The sequence below is a fragment of the Pecten maximus genome, chromosome 10 (assembly GCF_902652985.1).
Source record: "Pecten maximus chromosome 10, xPecMax1.1, whole genome shotgun sequence".
NCBI classification, from domain to species: domain Eukaryota; kingdom Metazoa; phylum Mollusca; class Bivalvia; order Pectinida; family Pectinidae; genus Pecten; species Pecten maximus.
The window spans coordinates 9737542-9763553 of record NC_047024.1 but is presented as its reverse complement, the minus strand read 5'-3'; the positions used below and the strand labels follow the sequence as shown (position 1 = coordinate 9763553).

The following is a 26012-nucleotide window of genomic DNA, read 5'->3' as shown; positions in this document are numbered from 1 at the left end:
GGAATACCAGTTATGAACAAAATGGTGTCAATATGCACGTTATTGTTTTCGAAAAAAAAGCACGAAGCTACCTAACAACAACATAGCAACTACACGAAACATATACATACCTAAGTGTACACCAAGTTGATAGATCATACTGATGTCATCAATGATAACACTTTATTTCTTATTAATTTTATGTAACTAAGTAAATAATGTATACTTAGGTATCACATAAGTAAAACCTAAGTATAAACTTTTTTTTATCAATATCGTCCCTGGTCCTAATCCCATTGTACATGTCTTATCATAAAATCTACTTATCAATTCTCTGAATTAGAACTAAGATTTCTTTATGTAGGCATCCTCTGTTCGATTTCGAATTATTTCTATTGTGAATTTAGAAATATCCGATTAAACTGAGAAATGACAATAACTGTCGCCATCTCGTTTCCCCATAAGCCAAAAATAAAGGATACGTGTTACGTAAAAGAAAGATATGCAGCATAGCAATTACGATTTAGACAAATATTTTAGAAGTTCTGGCAAACATTATATTATTACACACGACTGAACTCATGCATATTCACCAAGTCTCAAAATCTCTAAGATATGTTTTTTATTTGGAAAGCAAATATCATAAACTAGTAACACATATACTAGTTTGGGCGTTTTTGTAGTCGTTCAGACTAACGCCGGCTAAAGGTTAGTGAAAGAGACAATCTGATAATAAACGATGAATATATAATGTACGTTGTACATGTGTTTTACGTACATGCCTCTACATAACAATTGATAGTGTGAGGTACATTGTATGATGTCTATACAGCTAGGTTATGACACGTGACATCTATATATGGCCATTGACTAATTACAACAGTTTAATACACCTAAAACATGAGTCAGTGGATTTAATGCAGCTTCGTTTTAACCGTGTTAGAGGTAGACAAACATGAATCGTACAGGTTCGCGTGATTACATAAACGTGAGAAAAATTAAATTGTTTATTTATGTCTCAGTGGACCATGCAATGTTGATATGTAAACCTGTGCAGCGTGCTCAGGCTAAATGGTTGTATACAGTGTACATGTAATCGGTCCGTGTGGAATTCACGAATCAATATACACTATACAGTTTACACCTAAATATATACACGTGGGCTTAAAGCGACTTTACTATAAGCGTTCGACAATGCCACTGGAACACCTGCATACACAGCCATTGGCTAATCCTCGACCAATCGGATCCTACTTTATGCGATATCGTTGCACCGAACATTTGGACTTGGTTGCTATGGGGACTTGTAGGTTTTGTATTGAACCGTATTCGTGACATTTGTTTCTATAAATAAGGAGAATGTAGCATAGATTAGCTATGGTTTGTCACAGTTTGTACTGAAAAGGTTTTTCTAGGCATTCTGTTCGTTGTTTCATTGACCAATCCACGTGCCAGATTAGGGAACTGTCCTTGTTCAAATACTTTAATTATTTCCAGCAGGTATATAGTCAGTCAATAACATCGCTACCAACTTAATCGACAAAAACGACGTAACTTGTCTACGTGTATTTAAATGTAATGGCACAGACCAGTATAAGACAGCACAGCATGCTAATGATCTCGGTAAGTTCCCGATTTCGTCTGGGGTACTAGCGACTAGTTATAGCGAAAATATGCCGAAACATACCCGCGTAAAAAGATCTATCAGTTTACATGTCGAGATATCCCTCAGTACACAGGAAGTCGGTCGTCACGGCATTGGTCTTATGGAATCTTCGGGTATGATATAGTTCCTGTTTACAAAACCAAACTCTGCCGTGTCATGCCTCATAATCATGTGGCACAGGTAATATATACCTAACATAACCACTGCGGAATTAGGTGTCGTTTCCTGTAATACTATGAATTCCCTCTTGCCAATATCTAATATCGAAAGTTACCATCTTGGTTTGACAATGTGACAGAGAAGGGTATCGTACCACCCGATTTAGGTAACGATATGCTGATAGTGATAAAAACACGCTAATCCACACCTTCTTGTGACCTACCTGTTGCCAAGATGCAAAATCCATGAAAAAGTGTCTGTAAATTGTTAAGCAAACTCCTTCATACAGCAAACTAAATATACATTCTTCTGGTAAAAAAAGCCCCCACAAATATGTGCATAATCATTGATCTGAAAAACTGTAAAAAGGCGTGAGGTTTCGAAAACTGGTCTACTTACATAATTATATAAGATATATATTGTTTGAACAACAATTTCGCTCAAGCATCAAAACAAGTAAGCCTTAGCTTCATCTGGACGGACTCCAATTTTATCACAGGAAAAATTGCAATGTTCTTTCAAAGTGATGAGTTTTACGAGTATTGCCCAGAACTCATCACCACGTTTATCAATCTAACCTTTAAGGCTGCGACATGAACGTGACACCACAGACGGATGCACGTGAGCACGGTTGACATTCCACTCGAGTATATTGGACAGGTTTGACGTTGGAGAAGACATGGACATACGCTGAACATTATAAACTTTAAAATAGAACTTCTGGTGTTGATATGAAGTGAAGGGTGGAGACTTCAGTCTTCTCTGCGTCATTTTGACGTAGAGACTCGATTTGTCTCCAACAGTTCCTCATACTGTTAACAAAACAAGCTTCGTGATTCTCCGTAATTATCGTGTAGAATTGCAATTATATGACATTCGTCACCGAATAAAATTGTAAAAAACACACTCTTACGAACGCACGTGAGTGATAACGTTTAAACGCTACACAGATAGTTGATGTTTGGGGTGCGTGTGGATGTGGTTGATTTATACATGTACAGCACAAATGTCAAAATTTCTTTGTTGATTGCTGTGTTTTGATTCTGGAGAAGGTACTATCTCGATGAGACGGTACGGGGACATCTATGACGTCAGTGGATTAGTTTTTGGGTTCGGGGGAATACGATTAGCATTGTATACACGGAAAATGTCTTAATGATATAAATCGTAATTTTATTTTATAGCGCATTGTTTAAACCCATAGTTTTCTATTTTTAAGTAGCCGGGAAAGCGAAAGTAATTAAAAGGTTTGTTTAATTTGTGACATTTTGACTATACATGTGTATGTGTATAAAAGAATTAAAACAATAACACGAAGGTCACAGCAGTAAAGCTTTCGTTGACATTTGCTCAACCGGGATCTTTGCTGCGACAGCTAAGCTCAGGCGAAGATTGTCAAAAGGGCCCTTTTGCGCTGTCATGGCTGTGTCCTTCGGCAAGACACTTTACTCTTATTGCTCTGGATGACTTGCGACTGGGCTGTCTATGTTGTTCAGTGAGGTAGTCACCAACTACTATAAGGAGACCCCGCCTCAAAATGTCCCTGGCTGTTCGCGGGGCGATAAACCCATCAAACAAATAAGATAAAATTGTGAGGTGAATTATAGGAAATGATTGCAATAACTTTTGGACTTTGTGCTCGGCCCCCTGTCCGACACTCACCACGCTAACTGACGGTACTCGGCCCCCTGTCCGACACTCACCACGCTAACTGACGGTACTCGGCCCCCTGTCCGACACTCACCACACTAACTGACGGTACTCGGCCCCCTGTCCGACACTCTCCACGCTAACTGACGGTACTTGGCCCCCTGTCCGACACCCTCCACGCTAACTGACGGTACTCGGCCCCCTGTCCGACACTCACCACACTAGCTGACGGTACTTGGCCCCCTGTCCGACACTCACCACACTAACTGACGGTACTTGGCCCCCTGTCCGACACTCACCACACTAACTGACGGTACTTGGCCCCCTGTCCGACACTCACCACGCTAACTGACGGTACTCGGCCCCCTGTCCGACACTCTCCACGCTAACTGACGGTACTTGGCCCCCTGTCCGACACCCTCCTCGCTAACTGACGGTACCCGGCCCACTGATCGACACTCACCACTTTAACTGACGGTACTCGGCCCCCTCTCCGACACCCTCCACGCTAACTGACCGTACTTGGCCCCCTGTCCGACACTCTCCATGCTAACTGACGGTACTCGGCCCACTGTCCGACACTCACCACTTTAACTGACGGTACTCGGCCCCCTGTTCGACACCCTCCACGCTAACTGACGGTACTCGGCCCCCTGTCCGTAACTCACCACGCTAACTGACGGTACTCGGCCCCCTGTCCGACACTCACCACGCTTACTGCCCTGGTGTTGTACAGGAGCTAAATGACGTTTTATCACGTAATTGGCCTATCACCTTATGAATTCGCCCGTGGAATATTTTGCATATGTCACTAGTGTTAAGTGTTAAAATCCTATATTTTAGGACATGTTAATTGCACATTATCTAAATCTTGAATCGTCAAATTGTTGTCGAAAAGGTCAAACCCGCAATTTGTTAAAGCAATTTTTTCCTGAATACCTAACGAGTGCTCTTGGGGCACTAATTCTAAACTCATGCCCCACACATATTATGAATACAAGGGGTGTATATATATGGACCGTAGGTACATTAGGTCATGTCTCTTAACATTAATTTGCCGAGTTCAGACAGACACTTAACTTCAGTTAACCTGACCCCTAACACAAACAGGCTTGTCATTAGAGCCATGATCAAAATCAGTTAGCTACAAAAAGAAAACACTTCGAACGTTTCCAATATGCAAGCATACATTTGGTAGCACAAACGCATGCCTATACCACTTTTGGAGATAAGGGTTTATTTGTGTATTGATGATAAAACGATGTGTTCAATTGTCTAAAACCTGGTGCTAATATGCGATGTTTGTCTAAATCGCATTTTAAGACCAGGATATCACAATACTGTAGTGAGTATTGTTTCAAATAGTAAAAATGATCATTTGACACCTACATCTGATGAATTGCCATATTGATATGGACCTCATGAAATAAAACATGAATAAATAATAATTTTATCAGATATGATCATTTACGGGTGTCTGAACACATCGGGCATTCTCGCTATTTCCAAGCGTTACAGAATGGCCCGAAGATGATTGATAGAAGATGATGAAACGGTATCCAGTCTTGTAGATATAGGCCCCTTCTCTTACCAGGTAACTATATGACGGACTAGTTAAACATGTGGGCCAAAGCTGTGATAAACTCCTCGAGTTTTCCATACGTTAATTGACTCCGGTCGTTAATTTATAGATAATTAACAGAAGGGAAAGACGTGATCAGATACTAGGACATACTGTATAGCGTCTTTATCATATCTATTGATAATAACACTCGGTTATATACCGCATCAATACAACGTAATACTTTGATATATCAGTTCATGATTTCAGTGGCTTTTCTGAAGATGAATATGATTTTGATTTATTTTTTTTCCAATTTTATTTCACTTAGGAACATTTACACTGTGTGCGACGAGAGGTCAATATGAAGTAGAATACTACAATGATATGATTGACGGTAACACATCTTATTATTCAGGCGTACAATAACACACACACAATTACACTCCTAATACAATGGTAGACACGACATGTCACTGTTCATACGTATAACATTCATCCTACAGTGATATACAGTAACTGTATTATATTTTACGTTGGTATGAACACAGAAATATACATTCACACAGCCGGTGTAACGTTTGAAATGGACCCTCGTTGAAAATTTAACGTTGAATTGGCCCTAAATGCCGTTGAATGTTGAAACATTAGCACATTCTTCCCTCCGACTCGTGGAATATGGACCCCGTTGAAAACTGACACAATTGCAAATGGTTTCCCATTTCGTAAATAAACCCGCCCTGTCGATTCAATTAATATGGCCGAATCGACCACACTAGATGTCAATGGCACTAGGTCAAAGTTCAAGGTCAAACGATGAGTTTATCATTTGGAATCATGTGGTCAAACTTTGGCGGTAGTTGGAAGCGCGCGAAATTTCTGCGCGCTTCACGTTCCACTCGTTAGGAATCACGTGATTACGTTTCATTCTTGTAGCTTGTGTCGCAATCTAATAAAAATTAGACTTGTAATTTCCGCTCCTCTACAATACTGTACGATTCAATACAAGATCTAATGATGCCCTCGCTTCGCACTCCTGAAAATATCGATATTCTGTCATACTCTGAAATATATGTTATATTAAACGGGAAACCATTCAATATCCTCTATATATTAGATACATGTAATTGTTTTTCATATAAAAACATAAGTTTTGACCTCGAAAAATCTATTTTCTGATATCAAGAAAATATTTTCTGATATCAAGAAAATATTTTCTGATATCAAGAAAAGAAGGAATGAGGGGACCACATTGGACTATGAGGGATTGCAGAAATCTGTACATCAAATGGCATGTCAGGACACGACCGCGTTACGTCATTCTAATATTGTTGACGTATACAATAGGAAGTCTGAGGACCAATCATATTGCTCCAAGGTCATTAACAACAAACAAAACGGGAGCTTCGAGATAGAGAAAATGACGTAAAATCACGTGGTTTGAGTACGAGTCTTTCCGGATTGTCCCACCTTCCGGTGATTGTGACGTCATACTTTGGTGGGAATATCGAACTAAAACCACTTAATTTCATTTTCACTTTCTCGAAACTTTCGTATCAAACGCCCGAATATCCCATGGCCTGAGAGTGTACTTAAACAATATCAAAAATATCCGTGGGAACAAAGATATATGAGGCTTATGTAATTCCAATACCTACTAAAAAGAAAGCGCTTACAGGGAGAGAGGAGGTCAAAGTACCCATTCAACGACACTTCCCATTTCCATTGGCATTTAGGGTCCATAATCAACGTTGAAAACTTACCCAGGGTAATAAGGTAATATAAGGTCAATTTTCAACAGGGGTCCATTTTCATTGTTAAATCGGCCTGTTGTACCCATCTTACATTACAATGTACAGTATTATCATTTTTGGGTGCATAACTTGCCATGACCATACTTGAACACTCGTTAAATCTACGGATAGGGATGTTCTATTCTAGGATTTTGGCTACCTAGTCACCTCGCGACATTGATTGAAAGGTCAGGATCTTCACCTGGTCGTGACATATACCCACTGGAGCATGGTGTACAACAGGTACATCCGCTTTGCCTGCGGTAAGATTTACTTACATATCGGGTATAGTGTGAGGTAGCCTGTGATAAAATCTGAAAATATTCTTTTTAAATAATTCCACCTGTGAAATGTATTGGTATTTCATAACTGCGTTCTTTTCTTCTGAAAACAAGTCGTGTTTACGTCAACCGTTTGTGTCAGGGCTACCTGGCCATAATCGATAGGCAACCTGTTATAACTGTGTGAGTACCTTGACTTGTTCCTCTTGGGAAAACTATACTGCAAACAGAAACCCGCTGAATCAACAAGGGACGTCAATGTTATATACAGTTGGACTGTATGAATTTAATCATTCTGAGTGATGTCATTTCTCATAGAATCTCTATGACAATTTTATATGCTTCATTTACATGTTCAACCATTGTTAAACGTGCTATATTTAGCCACACATCTGTTTTCAGAAAGCTGATATGCGTCTTTCTGATACGCATGCGCATGCTTACTTTACAATGGTATAAGCCAAACATGACAATCAATCTATCGATTGACCAATAAATTGATGATTTCAGAAACATAAAGCTATCTACTACAAAAATACGTATAAACATGTCCCATTACCGTTCTACCAACCATCACATACATACCCTGTTATGACCGTCCTAACAACCATCACATACATACCCTGTTATGACCGTCCTAACAAACATCACATACATACCCTGTTATCACTGTCCTAACAACCATCACATACATACCCTGTTATGACCGTCCTAACAACCATCACATACATACCCTGTTATCACTGTCCTAACAACCATCACATACATACCCTGTCATCACTCTCCTAACAACCATCACATACATACCCTGTTATCACCGTCCTAACAACCATCACATACATACCCTGTTATCACTGTCCTAACAACCATCACATACATACCCTGTTATCACTGTCCTAACAACCATCACATACATACCCTGTCATCACTGTCCTAACAACCATCACATACATACCCTGTTATCACTGTCCTAACAACCATCACCTACATACCCTGTTATGACCGTCCTAACAACCATCACATACATACCCTGTTATGACCGTCCTAACAAACATAACATACATACCCTGTTATCACTGTCCTAATAACCATCACATACATCTGTTATCACTGTCCTAACAACCATCACATACATACCCTGTTATCACTGTCCTAACAACCATCACATACATACCCTGTTATCACTGTCCTAACAACCATCACCTACATACCCTGTTGTGACCGTCCTAACAACCATCACATATATACCCTGTTATCACTGTCCTAACAACCATCACCTACATACCCTGTTATGACCGTCCTAACAACCATCACATATATACCCTGTTATCACTGTCCTACCAACCATCACCTACATACCCTGTTATCACTGTCCTACCAACCATCACCTACATACCCTGTTATCACTGTCCTAACAACCACCACATACATACCCTGTTATCACTGTCATTACAACCATCACATACATACCCTCTTATCACTGTCCTAACAACCATCACCTACATACCCTGTTATCACTGTCCTACCAACCATCACCTACATACCCTGTCATCACTGTCCTACCAACCATCACCTACATACCCTGTTATCACTGTCCTAACAACCATCACATACATACCCTGTTATGACCGTCCTAACAACCATCACCTACATACCCTGTCATCACTGTCCTACCAACCATCACCTACATACCCTATTATCACTGTCCTACCAACCATCACCTACATACCCTGTCATCACTGTCCTACCAACCATCACCTACATACCCTGTTATCACTGTCCTACCAACCATCACCTACATACCCTGTTGTCACTGTCCTAACAACCATCACCTACATACCCTGTCATCACTGTCCTAACAACCATCACCTACATACCCTGTTATCACTGTCCTAACAACCATCACCTACATACCCTGTTATCACTGTCCTAACAACCATCACATACATACCCTGTTATCACTGTCCTACCAACCATCACCTACATACCCTGTCATCACTGTCCTACCAACCATCACCTACATACCCTGTTATCACTGTCCTAACAACCATCACATACATACCCTGTTATCACTGTCCTACCAACCATCACCTACATACCCTGTCATCACTGTCCTACCAACCATCACCTACATACCCTGTTATCACTGTCCTACCAACCATCACCTACATACCCTGTTATCACTGTCCTAACAACCATCACATATATACCCTGTTATCACTGTCCTACCAACCATCACATACATACCCTGTTATCACTGTCCTACCAACCATCACCTACATACCCTGTTATCACTGTCCTAACAACCATCACATATATACCCTGTCATCACTGTCCTACCAACCATCACATACATACCCTGTTATCACTGTCCTACCAACCATCACCTACATACCCTGTTATCACTGTCCTAACAACCATCACATATATACCCTGTTATCACTGTCCTACCAACCATCACCTACATACCCTGTTATCACTGTCCTACCAACCATCACCTACATACCCTGTTATCACTGTCCTACCAACCATCACCTACATACCCTGTCATCACTGTCCTACCAACCATCACCTACATACCCTGTTATCACTGTCCTAACAACCATCACATACATACCCTGTTATCACTGTCCTACCAACCATCACCTACATACCCTGTTATCACTCTCCTAACAACCATCACATACATACCCTGTTATCACTGTCCTAACAACCATCACATACATACCCTGTTATCACTGTCCTAACAACCATCACATACAATGTACATACCCTGTAATCACTGTCCTAACAACCATCACATACAATGTACATACCCTGTTATCACTGTCCTAACAACCATCACCTACATACCTGTTATCACTCTCCTAACAACCATCACATACATACCCTGTTATCACTGTCCTACCAACCATCACATACATACCCTGTCATCACTGTCCTAACAACCATCATATACATACCCTGTTATGACCGTCCTAACAACCATCACATACATACCCTGTTATCACTGTCCTAACAACCATCACATACAATGTACATACCCTGTTATCACTGTCCTACCAACCATCACATACAATGTACATACCCTGTTATCACTGTCCTAACAACCATCACCTACATACCCTGTTATCACTGTCCTAACAAACATCACATACATACCCTGTTATCACTGTCCTACCAACCATCACCTACATACCCTGTTATCACTGTCCTACCAACCATCACATACATACCCTGTTATCACTGTCCTAACAACCATCACCTACATACCCTGTTATGACCGTCCTAACAACCATCACATACATACCCTGTTATCACTGTCCTAACAACCATCACATACATACCCTGTTATCACTGTCCTAACAACCATCACCTACATACCCTGTTATCACTGTCCTACCAACCATCACCTACATACCCTGTTATCACTGTCCTACCAACCATCACCTACATACCCTGTTATCACTGTCCTACCAACCATCACATACATACCCTGTTATGACCGTCCTAACAACCATCACATATATACCCTGTTATGACCGTCCTAACAACCATCACATACATACCCTGTTATCACTGTCCTACCAACCATCACATACATACCCTGTTATCACTGTCCTACCAACCATCACATACATACCCTGTTATGACCGTCCTACCAACCATCACATACATACCCTGTTATCACTGTCCTACCAACCATCACCTACATACCCTGTTATCACTGTCCTACCAACCATCACATACATACCCTGTTATGACCGTCCTAACAACCATCACATATATACCCTGTTATGACCGTCCTAACAACCATCACATACATACCCTGTTATCACTGTCCTACCAACCATCACCTACATACCCTGTTATCACTGTCCTACCAACCATCACCTACATACCCTGTTATCACTGTCCTAACAACCATCACCTACATACCCTGTTATCACTGTCCTAACAACCATCACATACATACCCTGTTATCACTGTCCTAACAACCATCACATACATACCCTGTTATCACTGTCCTAACAACCATCACATACATACCCTGTTATCACTGTCCTACCAACCATCACCTACATACCCTGTTATCACTGTCCTACCAACCATCACCTACATACCCTGTTATCACTGTCCTACCAACCATCACATACAATGTACATACCCTGTAATCACTGTCCTAACAACCATCACATACATACCCTGTTATCACTGTCCTAACAAACATCACATACATACCCTGTTATCACTGTCCTAACAACCACCACATACATACCCTGTTATCACTGTCCTACCAACCATCACCTACATACCCTGTTATCACTGTCCTACCAACCACCACATACATACCCTGTTATGACCGTCCTAACAACCATCACCTACATACCCTGTCATCACTGTCCTAACAACCATCACCTACATACCCTGTTATCACTCTCCTAACAACCATCACCTACATACCCTGTCATCACTGTCCTAACAAACATCACCTACATACCCTGTTATGACCGTCCTAACAACCATCACCTACATACCCTGTTATGACCGTCCTAACAACCATCACATACATACCCTGTCATCACTGTCCTACCAACCATCACACACAATGTACATACCCCCATTTTATGTACTGTTCAACTGTCTGGAGTAAACCTAGCAACAAAATGTATATAGATATGGTCTTAAAATTACAGAAAAGAGCAGCCAGGATATTATTAAATGTTAGAGATATTCTTACTCCCTCCAAATCCCTCTTTGAAAAATTAAAATGGATGCCAATTGCAGACTTTTACGATTTTAGAAAAATGGTTTTGTGTTACAAAATTTTACATTGTGAATCACCAGGTATTTTAACAAACATGTTTTCTTATGTAAAAAATGTGAATGGCAGAACAACTAGATCTTCTATATCAAACAAATTGTATGTTCCAACAGCCAGAACAAACTATTTCAAACGTTCATTTGTATATACATGTTCAATTTTATGGAACGAAGCTAATTATACTATTAGAGACTCAGTTAGTATTGGGATTTTTAAAACTAGATACCTGCAGCTTTACTTCTCAAAATCTTAGCTATATATATATATATATACTGCAATATTTTACAAATTACTTCAACTAGTCTAGTTTTAATTTCTAAATATTTCTTTTGTGATTATTAATAGAATATATAGTTATATCTGTGATTCATCCCTTACACTGATATTTTAATATAGTAATATTCAATCTTCTAAATTTAATTTTAGATCACCTACTTCATTGTACCATTTTAATTCACACTATATTAGTGTATATTCTGTCAATTTTTACCTTTTGCTATATTAGCATTGTATGTATATTCGACTCCTTGTGCTTTAATCGTGTCCTTCAGCAACACTTGTGTGATATACAAGCGTTCATTTATAAATCATATTTAAGCTGTGATGATAATTATATATTTATTACATTGTTATATTATATCGTTATTTTAAATTATGCCATGCTTGTGTAAATATATTTGATGCAGGGCCATGTTGTAAACTAGACATTGTCTAAATATGTTACCCTGGTTAAATAAAAGATATTATTATTATTATTATAATACCCTGTTATCACTGTCCTAACAACCATCACATACATACCCTGTTATGACCGTCCTAACAACCATCACATATATACCCTGTTATGACCGTCCTAACAACCATCACCTACATACCCTGTTATCACTGTCCTACCAACCATCACCTACATACCCTGTTATCACCGTCCTAACAACCATCACATACATACCCTGTTATGACCGTCCTAACAACCATCACCTACATACCCTGTTATCACCGTCCTAACAACCATCACCTACATACCCTGTCATCACCGTCCTAACAACCATCACATACATACCCTGTTATGACCGTCCTAATAACCACCACATACATACCCTGTTATCACTGTCCTAACAACCATCACCTACATACCCTGTTATCACTGTCCTAACAACCATCACATACATACCCTGTTATCACTGTCCTACCAACCATCACATACATACCCTGTTATGACCGTCCTACCAACCATCACATACATACCCTGTTATGACCGTCCTAACAACCATCACCTACATACCCTGTTATCACTGTCCTAACAACCATCACCTACATACCCTGTTATCACTGTCCTAACAACCACCACATACATACCCTGTTATCACTGTCCTAACAACCATCACATACATACCCTGTTATGACCGTCCTAACAACCATCACATACATACCCTGTTATGACCGCCCTAACAAACATCACCTACATACCCTGTCATCACTGTCCTAACAACCATCATATATACATACCCTGTTATGACCGTCCTAATAACCACCACATACATACCCTGTTATCACTGTCCTAACAACCATCACATACATACCCTGTTATCACTCTCCTAACAACCATCACATACATACCCTGTTATGACCGTCCTAACAACCATCACATACATACCCTGTTATGACCGTCCTAACAACCATCACCTACATACCCTGTTATGACCGTCCTAACAACCATCACCTACATACCCTGTTATGACCGTCCTAACAACCATCACCTACATACCCTGTTATCACTCTCCTAACAACCACCACAAACCATTATACATTGTACATACATGTGTTTATATAGATCGCAGGTTGGTAATTCGTGCCAAGTCCCTGTGCGCCAAACCAGTAAGCCGATGTTAGCGTTCATTCAGCGACAGATAAAAACATATCTGTTGATGGATAAATCATTATATTTGTTATTATAACGCGGAATATCGGCCTTATCTGTAATATACCGGGGGCTCCTTTGATTTATTACTTGGGGTCGCTGTATGGATGTATGGTTACTTATTACATCTAGTTACATCAGCCTAACTATACTGTATGTTACATCTAGTTACATCAGCCAAACTATACTGTATGTTACATCTAGTAACATCAGCCAAACTATACTGTATGTGTTACATCTAGTTACATCAGCCAAACTATACTGTATGTCTAGTTACATCAGCCAAACTATACTGTATGTTACATCTAGTTACATCAGCCAAACTATACTGTATGTCTAGTTACATCAGCCAAACTATACTGTATGTGTTACATCTAGTTACATCAGCCAAACTATACTGTATGTTACATCTAGTTACATCAGCCAAACTATACTGTATGTGTTACATCTAGTTACATCAGCCAAACTATACTGTATGTGTTACATCTAGTTACATCAGCCAAACTATACTGTGTGTTACATCTAGTTACATCAGCCAAACTATACTGTATGTTACATCTAGTTACATCAGCTAAACTATACTGTATGTGTTACATCTAGTTACATCAGCCAAACTATACTGTATGTCTAGTTACATCAGCCAAACTATACTGTATGTTACATCTAGTTACATCAGCCAAACTATACTGTATGTTACATCTAGTTACATCAGCCAAACTATACTGTATGTTACATCTAGTTACATCAGCCAAACTATACTGTATGTTACATCTAGTTACATCAGCCAAACTATACTGTATGTGTTACATCTAGTTACATCAGCCAAACTATACTGTATGTTACATCTAGTTACATCAGCCAAACTATACTGTATGTGTTACATCTAGTTACATCAGCCAAACTATACTGTATGTGTTACATCTAGTTACATCAGCCAAACTATACTGTAGTGTTACATCTAGTTACATCAGCCAAACTATACTGTATGTGTTACATCTAGTTACATCAGCCAAACTATACTGTATGTGTTACATCTAGTTACATCAGCCAAACTATACTGTATGTGTTACATCTAGTTACATCAGCCAAACTATACTGTATGTGTTACATCTAGTTACATCAGCCAAACTATACTGTGTCTTACATCTAGTTACATCAGCCAAACTATACTGTATGTGTTACATCTAGTTACATCAGCCAAACTATACTGTATGTTACATCTAGTTACATCAGCCAAACTATACTGTATGTTACATCTAGTTACATCAGCCAAACTATACTGTATGTGTTACATCTAGTTACATCAGCCAAACTATACTGTATGTGTTACATCTAGTTACATCAGCCAAACTATACTGTATGTGTTACATCTAGTTACATCAGCCAAACTATACTGTATGTGTTACATCTAGTTACATCAGCCAAACTATACTGTGTGTTACATCTAGTTACATCAGCCAAACTATACTGTATGTGTTACATCTAGTTACATCAGCCAAACTATACTGTGTGTTACATCTAGTTACATCAGCCAAACTATACTGTATGTGTTACATCTAGTTACATCAGCCAAACTATACTGTATGTGTTACATCTAGTTACATCAGCCAAACTATACTGTATGTGTTACATCAGCCAAACTATACTGTGTCTTACATCTAGTTACATCAGCCAAACTATACTGTATGTCTTACATCTAGTTACATCAGCCAAACTATACTGTATGTGTTACATCTAGTTACATCAGCCAAACTATACTGTGTGTTACATCTAGTTACATCAGCCAAACTATACTGTGTCTTACATCTAGTTACATCAGCCAAACTATACTATATGTCTTACATCTAGTTACATCAGCCAAACTATACTGTATGTTACATCTAGTTACATCAGCTAAACTATACTGTATGTGTTACATCTAGTTACATCAGCCAAACTATACTGTATGTCTAGTTACATCAGCCAAACTATACTGTATGTTACATCTAGTTACATCAGCCAAACTATACTGTGTGTTACATCTAGTTACATCAGCCAAACTATACTGTATGTGTTACATCTAGTTACATCAGCCAAACTATACTGTATGTTACATCTAGTAACATCAGCCAAACTATACTGTATGTGTTACATCTAGTTACATCAGCCAAACTATACTGTATGTTACATCTAGTTACATCAGCAAAACTATACTGTATGTGTTACATCTAGTTACATCAGCCAAACTATACTGTATGTTACATCTAGTTACATCAGCCAAACTATACTGTATGTTACATCTAGTTACATCAGCCAAACTATACTGTATGTGTTACATCTAGTTACATCAGCCAAACTATACTGTATGTTACATCTAGTTACATCAGCCAAACTATACTGTATGTGTTACATCTAGTTACATCAGCCAAACTATACTGTATGTCTAGTTACATCAGCCAAACTATACTGTATGTGTTACATCTAGTTACCATCAGCCAACTACTCTACGTGTCTTACATCTGTTAACATCACCAAAACTATACTGTAATGTTACATCTAGTTTACATCAGCCAAACTATACTGTTGTGTTACATCTAGTTAACCAAATTTTCAAGCCAAACCTATACTGTATGTGTTACATCTAGTTACATCAGCCAAACTATACTGTATGTTACATCTAGTTACATCAGGCCAATTATAACTGTATGTGTTACATCTAGTTACATCATGCCAAACTATACTGTATGTTAACATCTAGTTTACATCAGCCAAACTATACTGTATGTGTTACATCTAGTTACATCAGCCAAACTATACTGTATGTCTAGTTACATCAGCCAAACTATACTGTATGTTACATCTAGTTACATCAGCCAAACTATACTGTATGTTACATCTAGTTACATCAGCCAAACTATACTGTATGTGTAACATCTAGTTACATCAGCCAAACTATACTGTATGTGTTACATCTAGTTACATCAGCCAAACTATACTGTATGTCTAGTTACATCAGCCAAACTATACTGTATGTGTTACATCTAGTTACATCAGCCAAACTATACTGTATGTGTTACATCTAGTTACATCAGCCAAACTATACTGTGTCTTACATCTAGTTACATCAGCCAAACTATACTGTATGTTACATCTAGTTACATCAGCCAAACTATACTGTGTGTTACATCTAGTTACATCAGCCAAACTATACTGTATGTGTTACATCTAGTTACATCAGCCAAACTATACTGTATGTTACATCTAGTTACATCAGCCAAATTATACTGTATGTGTTACATCTAGTTACATCAGCCAAACTATACTGTATGTTACATCTAGTTACATCAGCCAAACTATACTGTATGTGTTACATCTAGTTACATCAGCCAAACTATACTGTATGTCTAGTTACATCAGCCAAACTATACTGTATGTTACATCTAGTTACATCAGCCAAACTATACTGTGTGTTACATCTAGTTACATCAGCCAAACTATACTGTATGTGTTACATCTAGTTACATCAGCCAAACTATACTGTATGTTACATCTAGTTACATCAGCAAAACTATACTGTATGTGTTACATCTAGTTACATCAGCCAAACTATACTGTATGTTACATCTAGTTACATCAGCCAAACTATACTGTATGTTACATCTAGTTACATCAGCCAAACTATACTGTATGTGTTACATCTAGTTACATCAGCCAAACTATACTGTATGTGTTACATCTAGTTACATCAGCCAAACTATACTGTATGTTACATCTAGTTACATCAGCCAAACTATACTGTATGTGTTACATCTAGTTACATCAGCCAAACTATACTGTATGTTACATCTAGTTACATCAGCAAAACTATACTGTATGTGTTACATCTAGTTACATCAGCCAAACTATACTGTGTGTTACATCTAGTTACATCAGCCAAACTATACTGTATGTTACATCTAGTTACATCAGCCAAACTATACTGTATGTGTTACATCTAGTTACATCAGCCAAACTATACTGTATGTGTTACATCTAGTTACATCAGCCAAACTATACTGTATGTTACATCTAGTTACATCAGCCAAACTATACTGTATGTTACATCTAGTTACATCAGCTAAACTATACTGTATGTGTTACTACAGGTAAGTAACACTACAGAATACTACTTACATATGTATACTATAACACGACGGAATCAGGTGTACACTATCACTGACAAGTGTGCCGTGACCACCCTGGTCAATATTACAACCCTACTCGATACCTACTGGTCAGGCACAATGTTTTTAAAGGTTTTGATTTTTATATATAAACACGAAGATGATATGACGTGCCGAGTTTGATCACACCCATTATCTGCCCTCGACCAGATAGCACCCTGTGTTATTCGACCCTCATCAGATGTCATGATGTCTGACAAAGGGTGCTGTATCAAAATAAGGAATACATGTTACTGAGCTGGACTGGACTAGAAGCCAGTTGGTAGCCCAAATGGTTAGATCCCTCGTCTATATTTCAGAGGTCCCAGGTTCGAGTTCCGTTGTTACATTTGGCGGCCGATCAATGTAAGTCCCCACGGACGATACCGCCGTTATAGGGTCCCATGGCTGGAAGGAGGGAGGAATGTACCCACGGACGATACCGCCGTTATAGGGTCCCATGTGTGTCTTCGGGGTCGAAGACTTTGTGTTGAAGGAGGGAGGAATGTAGCGGAACTGGACTTAGCCGAACGCTCGAGGCCAGGTGGTAAATTAAGTGATTGGCGTCCGTCTAAAATTCGAAGGTCATCGGTTCGAGCCCTAATCTGTTCGTTGCATCATGTTTCCTCTTCTGGTTCATATTAGATTTCGTACATGGGAAATGAAAACATTGGGTTACATATACGTGTATTGTACCTGTCGACTTGTGACAGACGAATGTGTACGTATACAATGCCGCGTATATATATATACACCGATAAAGTTTGATGCGTGGAGAGCTATCGACCAGTGTGAGAGTAATAATATAAACATCGTGTGACACTCTATATGTGTTACGGTCTTAAAATAGAATTCAGTGTTACATTAGCAACAACCTCAGTAAATCGTCAGTTCGGTTTTATCTCTATTTGTAGCATGATGAAATTAAACACCCAGTGATTTATTTAATACGTACTATCTAATAAACACACAACCGGATACACACCCGGCGTGTCCCCGCCACCTGTCGGAGATATATTGAACCACTGTCGTCCGCATGACAACCCTCGTCAAACCTCCTCTCCCCTCTAATCCTCGACTCCATCACCGCCGTCACTTATATTAATCCATATATTATTTTGGGGAAACAGCTCAGTATACACAAATGACCATCAGAAGCCGAATAATGTGGCTGATGACAGAAAAGGCTCTCAGTAATGAATGTAGTTACGGGTCGTACAGGTGACTCGATTTTATCTACACACACACTCTACGTAAATCGTCGAGATAGCATTGGTTGTTGTCGGCGGCCAATCAAATCCGCTCTAATTCTTGTTAGCTATGTTAGCTGTACCACGTGACCATAGTAATACTCTACTCAATGTACGATCAGAACCGGGAGGGATGTTAACAATACCTACGGATTTACGTTAACCTCACTAAAAATGAAGACGGACATATAGGTAAGCTATTAAATTATCTTTTCTATTTAATTATACCTAATGTAGGAATGCTTTTCTTATATTTATCATTTTCCACGGTTGCATTCATTGTGAAAATTGTAAAACTATTGAAAAGGAATGTTTGATTTTCATTGGCTGATCCAGAAGTGGGGATGTGGAATGGAGAACGGGGTAGAGATGGGGCGATTCCAAATTTCCGGGGTGAAATAGAGTCCAATTTGAAAGAAAATAAATCCCGTGTCATTTCTACGCCCATTTTATTTTTTCGATGACGAACATTAACGATTACAGTCTAACATTTTATCTTATGCTCAAATATGCAACTCAGAGTAGTTTATCTTATTAATGCTTCCGTATGCCTATCATTCTATTCATATGTACCTACGTATACTTACCAAGTTTTGCATACGGGTAGTTAGCCACTCATTGAAATACACCACTGCCTTCAGGCGCTTAGTAAACAGTATTATGATGTATTTGATAACCATGTGTCTTTCTCTATACTGTACTCTGGGATGTCTAAATAATAATAATAATACCGGGCACTTTTTAATCCAGACACACCGCATCTTTCGCCTCTAGACCGACTGGTTGCACTTTTTTAAATTTGTTATTCTTAACTATACGCAAAATGTGCCTGCCTGTCCTTTTTGCGAGTGAAGAAATTTCTATTGTTTAGGTATCTGGCTTTCCACATGAACTGGTTGTCTAACTACCTTTCATTTGTTTGATAATCTATGGTACAACCCGAGCATCGTCACTTGCTCAACTCGTCTACGCGTTATGGTTCGAACCCATGACCACCCGTCCATCTCCTTGTGTGGAAAACAGTTCAATGGGTTATCAAATACCACATATACAGCGACGAATGCACGTTTCCACCTCTTCCCAAAGTGCATTACATCCACGTGCAAAATGAAACATTCTTGCTTGTATCTCTGGGTACTAAAGGTAATCATACAACGTTTTTCCTACAAACACCATGACCGACACCCACATGTAGGTGTAACATATAACACACACGTTCGTGTTAAAATGATATGAACGTTATAAACACTAACATACATACAGGTATATCACTAACACATATGCACGCATAACACTTACACGTGTCCGTGTAACACTCACACACGTGTACATATAAGATTAACACAGACAAGTTGTATAACACTATACACATATGTATGTGTAACTTTAACACACATATATGTAACACTTATACAGACATGTCACTGTAACACTAACAAGCACACACACCCATGTACGTGTAAAACTTAAACACACATTTGTAACGCTAACAGTTAACTATAAGATCAATGGACACGTGTACTCAAACACTCACACACCTGCAACACTATAACACATGAACATGTTACACTCACATACATGTACGTGTAACACTATTACTCACATGTATGTGTATCAATGGCATACACATGAACGTGTAACACCCATATACCTGTACTTATAACACTTACACAAATGTACATGCAACACTATATCTCACATATATGTATACCACTACCACACACGCATGTACGTGTAACACTGACAACCACATGTACGTGTACTTATTAGCACGCATGTTACGTGTAACACTAATATACACATACACATGTACCACTAAAATACTCATGTACAAATAACTCTAACACACACGTATGTGTAACACTATCACACATATACGTGTAACACACACACATACACTCTTACCTGTAAGACTGACAAACACATATACGTGTAACACACACACATACACTCTTACCTGTAAGACTGACAAACACATGTACGTGTACACATTAACACGCATGTTCGTGTGATACTAATGTAGAAATACGTGTAACACTTAACACACGCATGCACGTTTAACACTCATACCTATGTACTATGACACTCACACACTTGCATTTGTAACAATTAACACGCATGTATGTGCAACAGTTGGGCACAATAATTGTACCTGCTGTCCCGCATCTCACACACAGGTGGAACACACACATGCACTTCCCGCATCTCCCACACAGGGATGGAACACACACATACACCTCCAACATCTTTCACACAGGGATGGAACACACACATACACCTCCCACATCTCTCACACAGGGGTGGAACACACACATACACCTCCCACATCTCTCACAGAGGATGGAACACACACATACACCTCCCACACCTCCCACACAGAGGGTGGAACACACACATATACCTCCAACATCTCTCACAGAGGGTGGAACACACACATACACCTCCCACACCTCTCATATAGGGATGGAACACACACATACACCTCCCACACAGGGGTGGAACACACACATACACCTCCAACATCTCTCACAGAGGATGGAACACACACATACACCTCCCACACCTCCCACACAGAGGGTGGAACACACACATACACCTCCCACACCTCCCACACAGAGGGTAGAACACACACATATACCTCCAACATCTCTCACAGAGGGTGGAACACACACATACACCTCCCACACCTCCCACACAGAGGGTGGAACACACACATATACCTCCAACATCTCTCACAGAGGGTGGAACACACACATACACCTCCCACACCTCTCACACAGGGGTGGAACACACACATACACCTCCCACATCTCTCACACAGGGGTGGAACACACACATACACCTCCCACATCTCTCACACAGGGGTGGAACACACACATACACCTCCAACATCTCTCACACAGGGGTGGAACACACACATACACCTCCCACATCTCTCACACAGGGGTGGAACACACACATATACCTCCCACATCTCTCACACAGGGGTGGAACACACACATACACCTCCCGCATCTCTCAGACAGGTGTGGAACACACACATATACCTCCCGCATCTCACACAGGTGTGGAACACACACATACACCTCCCACATCTCTAACACAGGGGTGGAACACACACAAACACATCCCACATCTCAGACAGGGGTGGAACACACACATATACCTCCCACATCTCTCACACGGGTGTGGAACACACACATACACCTCCCACATCTCAGACAGGGGTGGAACACACACATACACCTCCCGCATCTCACACAGGTGTGGAACACACACATACACCTCCCACATCTCTAACACAGGGGTGGAACACACACAAACACATCCCACATCTCAGACAGGGGTGGAACACACACATATACCTCCCACATCTCTCACACGGGTGTGGAACACACACATATACCTCCCACATCTCAGACAGGGGTGGAACACACACATACACCTCCCACATCTCTCACACGGGGGTGGAACACTCACATACACCTCCCAAATCTCCCACACAGGGATGGAACACACACATACACCTCCAACATCTCCCACACAGGGATGGAACACACACATACACCTCCCACATCTCCCACACAGGGGTGGCTGTTTATTACAGTATAATTAGTGTGTAAACACTGGACTACCATGCTGAGATCAAGGATTTCAAAATTCACATCCGGTTTAGTTTCATATTTCAGCACTAGAGCGATACATAACAGTAAATTGCTGTGAAATCTATAGATTTTAAACAAATATTGAACTATCTCAAAGATTCCGTATTTTGTTTAACGCCCCGTCGGCAGCGATGGTCATTTTTCGCCAGACCGAACGATCTTTAAAGCATGTTAATAGACTCATGTGTGCATCTCATATCACAAATATTGCTCTTATGTTCCTGGTGTTACTTAGTATATTGTTTGTTGAAAATTTATCATAACAAGAAGTATCTTTAAAAAAGATAAACGGCATAGTTTTAATGCTAGTAGTTATAATGTAAAACTGCTGGTGAAATAAATCAACGAACTAATAGGTTTCAGCACGGATAACAAAATTATATCTGTTTGAATCATTTGTGGTGATAATAAGACTGCATTGGAATCAGAAATATAATTTTATTAATGTGTCATTCGAAAAGATACATCCACTTATTCAGCTTGCATTCAATCTTAACTTTGTTTCGTTTTTAACTGAATATCTGCATTTTGCATCTACCGCTACATTGACCAATCACATACTTCATCTTGATCAGTAATGCCACCTGTCGCGTCATATTCGGGGCCAAAAGGATATTATACGGCTATGCCGAAAAATATTGAATTATGATTTCGCAAACGAATATCAGAAATATAGCTCGACCAATCAGCCGGGGGTCTTTTACAGTTTATATAATATCAGTACCGTAGTTGGCAGACTTGGGGTCACCAGAGAGGTGAGAACGTCACAAGCCCACATCCTCGGGCCTATCTGTCATAATGATGGAATGCTACCCGCAGAGGATACCCCATATACACTGTATACTATAACTGGGTAGCATCGTGCAGTTCATAATTCCAATACACAGGACAGACACATACTTAGTATCACAAATCAATAGGCCGATCTGAATCACAGTCGTCCATCACAGAGACTCTTTCTGATTAATTTTCCAAATGTACTGTACCTCCGACAAAATACTTATGGCCTATCATCAAAAGTAAGATATCATACGTTATTACTACCACTACCACCAAAATCTGATATCATACGTTATTACTACCACTACCACCAAAATCTGATATCATACGTTATTACTACCACCAAAGTCTGATATCATGCGTTATTACTACCACTACCACCAAAGTCTGATATCATACGGTATTACTACCACTACTACCAAAGTCTGATATCATACGGTATTACTACCACTACCACCAAAATCTGATATCATACGTTATTACTACCACTATTAACAAAAGTCTGATATCATACGTTATTACTACCACTACCACCAAAGTCTGATATCATACGTTATTACTACCACCAAAGTCTTATATCATACGTTATTACTACCACTACCACCAAAGTCTGATATCATATGTTATTACTACCACTACCACCAAAGTCTGATATCATACGTTATTACTACCACTACCACCAAAAGTCTGATATCATACGTTATTACTACCACTACCACCAAAGTCTGATATCATACGTTATTACTACCACTTCCACCAAAGTCTGATATCATACGTTATTACTACCACTTCCACCAAAAGTCTGATATCATACGTTATTACTACCACCAAAGTCTGATATCATACGTTATTACTACCACTACCACCAAAGTCTGATATCATACGTTATTACTACCACTACCACCAAAAGTCTGATATCATACGTTATTACTACCACTACCACCAAAGTCTGATATCATACGTTATTACTACCACTACCACCAAAAGTCTGATATCATACGTTATTACTACCACTACCACCAAAGTCTGATATCATACGTTATTACTACCACTACCACCAAAATCTGATATCATACGTTATTACTACCACCAAAGTCTGATATCATGCGTTATTACTACCACTACCACCAAAGTATGATATCATATGTTATTACTACCACTACCTCCAAAGTCTGATATCATACGTTATTACTACCACTACCACCAAAAGTCTGATATCATACGTTATTACTACCACTACCACCAAAAGTCTGATATCATACGGTATTACTACCACTACCACCAAAGTCTGATATCATACGTTATAACTACCACCAAAACTCTGATATCATACGTAATAACTACCACCAAAGTCTGATATCATACGTTATTACTACTACTACCACCAAAAGTCTGATATCATACGTTATTACTACCACTACCACCAAAAGTCTGATATCATACGTTATTACTACCACTACCACCAAAAGTCTGATATCATACGTTATTACTACCACTACCACCAAAAGTCTGATATCATACGTTATTACTACCACTACCACCAAAAGTCTGATATCATACGTTATTACTACCACTACCACCAAAAGTCTGATATCATACGGTATTACTACCACTACCACCAAAGTCTGATATCATGCGTTAGTACTACCACTACCACCAAAAGTCTGATATCATTCGTTATAACTACCACTACCACCAAAGTCTGATATCATACGTTATTTCTACCACTACCACCAAAGTCTGATATCATGCGTTAGTACTACCACTACCACCAAAAGTCTGATATCATTCGTTATTACTACCACTACCACCAAAGTCTGATATCATACGTTATTACTACCACTACCACAAAAAGTCTGATATCATACGTTATTACTACCACCAAAAGTATGATATCATACGTTATTACTACCACCAAAGTCTGATATCATACGTTATTACTACCACCAAAAGTCTGATATCATACGTTATAACTACCACCAAAGTCTGATATCATACGGTATTACTACCACTACCACCAAAAGTCTGATATCATACGTTATTACTACCACTACCACCAAAGTCTGATATCATACGGTATTACTACCACTACCACCAAAGTCTGATATCATACGGTATTACTACCACTACCACCAAAAGTCTGATATCATACGGTATTACTACCACTACCACCAAAGTCTGATATCATACGGTATTACTACCACTACCACCAAAAGTCTGATATCATACGTTATTACTACCACCAAAGTCTGATATCATATGTTATAACTACCACTACCACCAAAAGTCTGATATCATACGTTA

General features: G+C 39.3%; 1 protein-coding gene across 2 annotated transcripts in view; it reads left to right on the top strand.

Moving 5' to 3' along the window:
* Positions 1 to 19302: 19302 nt before the first annotated feature.
* Positions 19303 to 26012, top strand: part of LOC117335818 (ETS-related transcription factor Elf-3-like) — a 36696-nt gene continuing 29986 nt past the window's right edge. The window contains exon 1 of one of the 2 annotated variants that reach the window (XM_033896027.1): positions 19303 to 19455. The gene's annotated coding sequence lies outside the window, so the exon portion shown is untranslated. The remainder of the gene's footprint in view (positions 19456 to 26012) is intronic. The other variant, XM_033896026.1, reaches the window with a different exon arrangement.